General features: G+C 47.3%; 1 protein-coding gene across 1 annotated transcript in view; it reads right to left on the bottom strand.

Annotated features, from left to right (window-relative positions):
* The window catches only part of PRKCA (protein kinase C, alpha), a 363,042-nt gene that overhangs the window by 84,348 nt on the left and 271,033 nt on the right, over nucleotides 1-7,661 (bottom strand). The gene's annotated exons all lie outside the window — the stretch shown is intronic.

Genomic DNA, 7,661 nt, shown 5'->3' with positions numbered 1-7,661 from the left:
GATTCCATGGACAGACAGGCCAACGATGACCAACCTTAGGAACAAATGAGTAATTGTGGATTTCTCCTACCATTTTTTGTGCAATGATGAAAGTCCTCTGTATTCACAGTTCACCTCAACAACACTGGCAAAACACCACCGATGGTGATTCATTGCTATTCCACGTAACAGGGCATGGTTTACAGAAATAGCCATGCAATATATAACCAAGGATGTCCAGCACAGCATCATACCTCTAAGGTAATGCCTTTATCTGCACCCACTGAAATGTGAGTTAAGAGAGATCAAGTGTTTCGGAAGCAGAAAGCCACAAAGGAACTGAGGGTTTTCACGGTATCATTAGTGGAATATGGCCTGTGTATTTCTAACAAGCTCCAAGTCACGGTATCTATTATCTTCTACTCGGTAACGGGGCAACAGGTTAAGATGATGCTACTTAATGGGCATGATAGCCTCCTGGGTAGCACAGTTAGAGTAAATAAAATGTCCTCTGTTCTCTGGTTCAATACTTCATCTGCTGGGACACGCCAAGCACGCTGCCGCCTGAGGTCCTTTGCAGTTGGGCGCTTCCTCTGACCCAGATAGGCACAGGACTCCCTTCTATCTCTTCTGACATTGTCCCCGCACCAGCTTCTGCGGTGCCTACTCCCTCCCTCTCTTCTCATCACCAATTCTATATTTCTCTACTTGTTTGTTACCTTTTTCGGCCACTGGTATGAGCAGAGATAGCTTGTCTGTTTTGTTCCCTGGCACAGCTCCAGTGCCTAGGATGGTGTCTAGGCATGGTGGTCCTCAAATATTTGCAGAAGCAATGAGTAGAGTATATGGGGAAGATAGCTTTTCATATAACATTTTGAAGAGGCAGAAATGTTGCTTTAAAATAATTTCTACAGCAAGGCTGCCTCTTGTTATAAAAGTATACCCACTCATTTTAAAAATTTAACAGGCATGGATAAGTCAGAAAAAAAGAGAAGAAAATTTAAAACATCTATAATTTTTAAATTTATTTTTGAGACGGAGTCTCACTCTGTCGGCCAGGCTGGAGTGCAGTGGTGTGATCTCAGCTCGCTGCAACCTCCGCCTCCTGGGTTCAAGTGATTCTCGTGTCTCAGCCTCCTGAGTAGCTGGAATTACAGGCACATGTCACCATGCCTGGCTGATTTTTATATTTTTAGCAGAGATGGGGTTTTACCATGTTGACCAGGCTGGTCTTGAAGTCCTGACCTCAAGTGATCTGGCCTCCCAAAGTGCTGGGATTGCAGGTGTGAGCCACCATGGCTGGCCTAGAACATTTATAATTTTATACTCACTGTGGCAGCATATTATACTAAAATCCTATAATTTTATCACCCAGAGGTAATCATTAATAACATTTTGGTGGACATTCTCCTAATCTTTTCATGATTTCCTATGTGATACAGACAGAATCAGATTGTTTGTAACCTGCTTCTCCCCTTTTCTTATTGTGAACTTCTGGTTATAAGCACTCTGCTGCCACATGATTTGAGTGACTGCATCATATCCCACTACATGGCTCTACTGTAGTTGATGTAACTGTTCCTTATTGTTAGACACCTAGGTTGTTCCCAGTTCTGTTTTCAATAACATGCAGATGAACAATTTTGTGGTCCAAATCTGTGTGTATCCTTGAAGTCCCCAGGATAGATTCCTGAATGTGAAATTGGCGGGGGATCCCCAGCAATTTCAGAATAAATGAAAATTACTTGTTTGTGTCATTTTTGGGGAGGTCACAAACAAGTTCCCTTGTGCCCAACTGCACAAGGACAGGCATTTTAATCTCACCATGAAAAGCCTTCAAAGAGAAGAGGAAGAAGCCCAGAGTTAAGGCAGCCTAATTCCTGAAGGCAGGTTCTTGGTTTCTTTTGCGTTGTGTGTCTAAATTCATGGTTGGAATTTCTAACTGTATTTCTTCCTCAGATTTGGCTGTGTGCATGTGTTTTGTGTCCAGATGTCAAAACAAAAACACCTCTTTCCTTCCACAATAAAGAAAGTGGTTTTGGAAGGTGCTATGGTTTGAATGTGTGTCCCTCAAATTCACATGTTGAAATCCTTAGCCCCAAGTGATTGTATCAGGAAGCAGGGTCTTTGGAAGGTGACTAGGTCATAAGGGTGGATCCCTCATAAATGGGATTAGTGCCCTTATAAAAGAGGCCTCAGAGGCTGGGTGTGACCCCAGGCTCATGCCTCTAATTCCAGCACTTTTGAAAGGCTGAGGCAGAAAGATAGCTTGAGGCCAGGAGTTTGAGAACAGCCTAGTCAACATAATGAGACCCCATCTCTACAAAAAATAATTTAAAAAATTAGCCAGGCACGGTGGTGTGTACCTGTAGTCCTAGCTACTCAGGAGGCTGAAGCGGGAGGATTGCTTCAGCCCAGGAATTCGAGGCTGCAGTGAACAGTGATTGTGCCACTGCACTCCTATCAGAATGAGACCCTGTCTCTAAACAATAAAAACTTTAATAAAAAGAGGCCTGAGAGGCTCCTCATCCCTTCTACCATACGTGGGCAAAGCCAGAAGATGCCATCTGTGAATCAGAAAGTGAGCCTTCTCCAGACACCTCACCTGCCTTGATCTTAGACTTCCCAGGATTCTGAAATAAGAGACATAAATATATGCAGTTTGTAAGCCACACAGTTTATGGTATTTTGCTATAGCAGCCCGAGTGCACTCAGACAGAAGGAGAGCTTAACAGTGATCCTTAGTCAGTCCCCCCAAGCCACCCCACTTCCTTCTGACGGCATTTTTCTGCTTGCACAATCTGATCTGTAAGTGCAACCTGGAAATAAGGGCCTGGGGATTCCTCCCACACAACTGGGTCAACACCTGCCACTTGGAGTTTTCTCCTGGAGGCGGGAATCACAGGTGACCAGCAAATCACAGACGTGCGTCATTCCTTCTCCTGCGGGCAACTGCAGCGAGGGCCTCAGAACCAGACTGTCAGCCACAAAAGGGTCCCTGGGGAGTCTGACCTGCCTAGGATGCAGATGAAGATGCTGAGGTCTAGGAGCTAACTTCACTACAGTCGCTTCGTGGCAGTGCTAGGGGAGGAAGAGAAGGATGCTGCTGTTCCCTACAGAGGCCCTGAAACTGGATGCTGGATCATGCCGTACGTTTCCCTGTGCTAAGGGTTGCCCCATCTGGGCTGTAATCGTTGACTAACAGCAGGAGGATGATAGAGCTTTTAGAATCCAAAAGAAACTTGGGGATAGTCTCATCAAGGCTGCCCATGTTACAGATGAGGAGAATGAGCCCAGGGGGCACCGTGATATGTCTAAATCAGTTTTCCATCCTGAGCTCTGAATCCAGAACTCTGGTCTTTGAATCTAGCGCTCTTCCTCCTACATCGAGGGTGAGCAAACTTTTTCTGTCAAGGTCCAGGTAGTAAATATTTGTGGCTTTGTGGGCCAAATGCTGTCTCTGTCATAATTCTCAAATTCTGCCACTGTAGCTTGAAAGCTACAAAAGTGAGTAAAACAGGGAAGCTGTGTTCCAATAAAGCCTTAATGGTAAAAACAGGCAGCAGCTGGGGTCTGGGCTGTGGCCTGCAGTTTGATGACCCTTGCTGTATATCCCGCAGGTTCTCAAATCATTCATCCTCATTTGCAGTTAAGATTTCAATACAATGTCTGTATCTCCTTAATCTATCAGAACAGTGACAATTAAGAATCTCAAGAGCACTAGAATTAAATCACTATTCAGGCTCTTCCACAATGCTTGCTATGCCGGGCAGCACAGGAAAAGGAAATGTTGCAGCCAAACAATGGTGGTGAATGAAGTATGTCTTCAGCAGAGCAAAATTTAAGGGCAACACATTCAATCGTTTTCTTAACGAGAAATATTTTCACGGACACACCCACTTTGGCTGTTGCCACGGTTAAAATAAATTCACAGGCAGCGAGAGGGCCTCCGTTGTCATGGCAACCGAGCCATACTCCAAGGAGAAACGTGGGACCCTGATGTGTTGGCACTTTGCCAGATGTGGAAACTGCGAAGTGCTTGGTTCTTTTCATACCACATAATATTCACCTCTAGTATCCCGGTGTGTGATTTTCTTTACAGCCAACCAATTTTTTTCCCTGTTTCCCAGATTTGTCTGTTGATAATTGACACATCTGTTAGGATGGCTAATCTTGATGGTGCACCCCTTGTCTCACCTGCTGAACACCTCCTGGAAAGGCTGTTTGCCCTTGTACCGCATTCTCCCCAACTGTTAAATCTCCAGGCTTACATGAAGATTCCCCACCAACAACCTTAAGTTTTTCCATGTGCAGAAATGTTTTTCTCCCACCAGGGAGCTGATGGCACACTTGCATCTGATGCCCGGCTTAGAGGAAGGCCCAGTGCACACTGATACAGCTATGACATAGCATTGTTTGAGACCTTTGAGCGCTTAATAATTTCTGGAAACCTATTCCTTTTCCTGCTATGAATGCTCCCCTTGGGAATTAACACCACGCTGGCTTTATGGGTTGGCTGTGGCAGGGTCAAGAATCACATGAACTCAGAAACATCATCAAAGTAAATAGTTTTTCAGACAGTCAGCAACATGGCCTCGAACTGGGGATTTCTCTGGTGCTAAAAAAAAAGCCGGGAAGATAGAAAATGGGCTAGGGCCCTGTGCAAGCAAAAGTAGACTGAAGGAGCCATCCAGCTCTTGGGAAACCCTTGACTTCTTTGCAGCACACTAAAGCCAAGGAGCAATTGGGAGCACAAGGTGCTGATCCCATCTTTATGTCCACTACAATGTAAAGACATCCAGGCAAAAGTTCATTGCTATTTGTTGTGTGCAGCCATCTAGGAATCTTTCATTTGCAAATCTTTACTGCCCTCTTGTGGTATTCAGTTTCTGAAGCAACTGCACTTTGGGATCTTTCAGCACAAATCCACCTAAGGTTCACTAGTCTGCCATACAGAGACAGGTAAAGTCCCAATAAATAGGGCAAGACGTCACAAACAAGACCCAAAATTGTATCTACGCAGATGCAAAAAACTGTACCCTTTATAGTAGATGACCTGAATCACTAATGTAAGTGCCGGGACTTTGCAAAATGCCAACAGAACTATAGAATGCCAATGGAACTATAGATGCCAAAAGTGGGTTTTAGGATCTCTGGGTGCTCTATTTCTAGAAAAAAAAGATCCAAACAGTTGTAGGCCTTTCTGTGTCTCCCGAATCTTTCCAAACCCTTGACTGGGTGCAGATTCTGCAAGCCACAGATCCAAGACAAGGCTTGGGGGGAAAGGAGGCAGTGAGGGCTGCAGGGGGCCCTGGAGTGGTCTGAGGGAGCCACTGTGTTTGTCTTAGAAACAAAGAACGACCTGGAAAATAGTGAGAAGTAATGACAGTCACACGAGGGCGGGGTTCAATGAAAAAGCCACTTCTGGGAAAATCCAATTGGAGCTAAGCGAGCACAGAACAGCAGCTCCTGAAGTCAATAAAAACCAGTAACAAAAAACACACCCAAGCTGTAACTGGCAATAAAGCCCAGTTCCCCAAGGAAGAAGGTTCCAGAGCCTTCCCTTCATGGCTGTGCAGCTGCTGCAGAAAACGAAAACAGGATGACTGGGCATCCTCACAGAGAAAACAAAACAAAACAAAACATCCTATCCCTGAAATGCTAGATAATACTACTCAGCTACTCAACGGAAACTTTTTATAAAATGTCCCTGACAGGAGCAAGCAATTGGAAAGCGCGGCCGACTGTCATTAAATTTAGCACAATATTTCCATAATCACTGATTTCATCCTACCCTCACTGAGCCTTTTTAATCCACACCAGTTTTTAAAACCGAGGGGCCTCATTATAGCTCAATGGGACACCTGCTTCCACGGCTAGCAGCAGCTGCACTGTTCTGGGCTATTCTCCGGGCCCTCTGTGTCAGGCAGCTCACAGGCGACCTTGGGGGCGCTCAGGAGGAGGACAAACGTGGGATCTGGGGTCTGCCAGCAGTGGTCTGGGACAGCAGTAAAGGCACTGCTCACTTCTCTGAGGCCTGTTTCTTCATCTGGAAAATGGGTCAACACTCCCTTCCTCATCCTGCAGGCCTGGGAGCCTTCCCATCCTGCAGTGGTGAGGGAGTGATCAGAGCTCGGGGCCGGTGGCTGCTGCCATTCTGAGTAGTCTTGCTCCAGCCATCGCCTGCTGCCAGGTGGCAGCGTCAGAAGACAAATTCCCATTCCAGGAAGGGGGAAGAGATGAGGCAGTGGAACAGTGAGACTTCTCCTAAAAAGACAGGGGCTTCCCAGCTGCCCTCAGGGGACTCGGACAGGACTGAGGAGCTGGTCTCCAGTGGAAGGGGCTGCCTGAGGGCAAGGTGGAGGTAGGTGTTTCCTGTCTCCAACGGTGGGCACAGGCCTGAGGGCACAAGGGCAGCTGAGGTCAAGAGACTTTTCCCTTTACCCATGGTATTTGCACCCTAGCACTCTGGCCCCTGCATGAGGTCTGGCAGCTTGAGGGGCGTGGACTCACAAGGGGGCATTCTCCCCGAGGGAAGCAGCGGTGGGGGGGAACATGGCTGGGATGCAAGCAGAGGCCTCACACTGGAGAGGAGAAGTGTGTGATCGGATCACTTTACCACCGCAGGATACTCCTGGGATCTCCCAGCTGTGACTGCTGGGCTTTGGAAGTGAACAGAGGTTTTATGTCAATGGGCCAGGAAAGAGCCAGGGAGTCTAAATTAATACAATTATTGTGATCCTAAGGGTATCCACAGGCTGTGAGGGCCTGGGAGAATGTAGTCACAAAAGGAATACCCCTAGTAAGAGCTGAGACCATGGCTGTGTCCTGCCTGCCCCCACCCAAGCCACCAGCTTTGAGCAGACCTGGCTGCCCACCTATGACCACTGGTGACTCACGGACAGAGCCCTTCCTGCATGATTCTTTGCAGCCTGTCAACAGAGAGAACCAGTGACTGGGGGCCAGCCTCAGACTGAGTGTTGACAAGTCTATTTTCAGAAAAAGCCACAAGGTAAAGATTAGCTCATGACCAAGCCAAGGAAGCCACTTTGAAGAGAGGTGTGAGCGAGCGGTGGTAACGCTATTATCACTGCCTGCATCAGGGTGAATTTCCAACACGCGCGTGACATTTGCTTTCTCAGGTAGAGTAGCCTGTTTCTTGTCCTCATAACAAAACCACACAGGAAACATCAAACATGAGCACCAACACAAAGCATGTCAGAAAAGGGACTTTGTTGACTTGACACTTCTCATCCCTATTCTTAAATGAATGCAAGATGGCCTTGCTTCACTGCTGCAGGTGGGAGTAGGGTGGGGTGCAGGGGGCACATTCCTACCTGATGGGTTATTTGTACCTAATGTACAACTGGAGTCTCCCAACCTGGGGTCCGGGAGTGGTTTAGAAAGCACAATGAGGCCGGGTGCGGTGGTTCCCGACTGTAATCCCAGTACTGTGGGAGGCCGAGGCGGGCGGATCACAAGGTCAGGAGTTCAAGACCAGCCTGGCCAATATGGTGAAACCCCTTTCTCTCCAAAAAAAAACCGATTGGCCGGGCATGGTGGAGTGCACCTATAGTCCCAGCTACTTGGGAGGCTGAGGCAGGAGAATGGCTTGAACCTGTGAGGCGGAGGTTGCAGTGAGCCGAGATTGCACCACTGCACTCTAGCCTGGGCGAAAGAGA

Source organism: Colobus angolensis, unplaced genomic scaffold (genome assembly GCF_000951035.1).
Source record: "Colobus angolensis palliatus isolate OR3802 unplaced genomic scaffold, Cang.pa_1.0 Scaffold1, whole genome shotgun sequence".
Taxonomy (NCBI): Eukaryota; Metazoa; Chordata; class Mammalia; order Primates; family Cercopithecidae; genus Colobus; species Colobus angolensis.
Note: the sequence above shows the minus strand (reverse complement) of the source record. Positions and strands in the feature narration are given on the sequence as shown.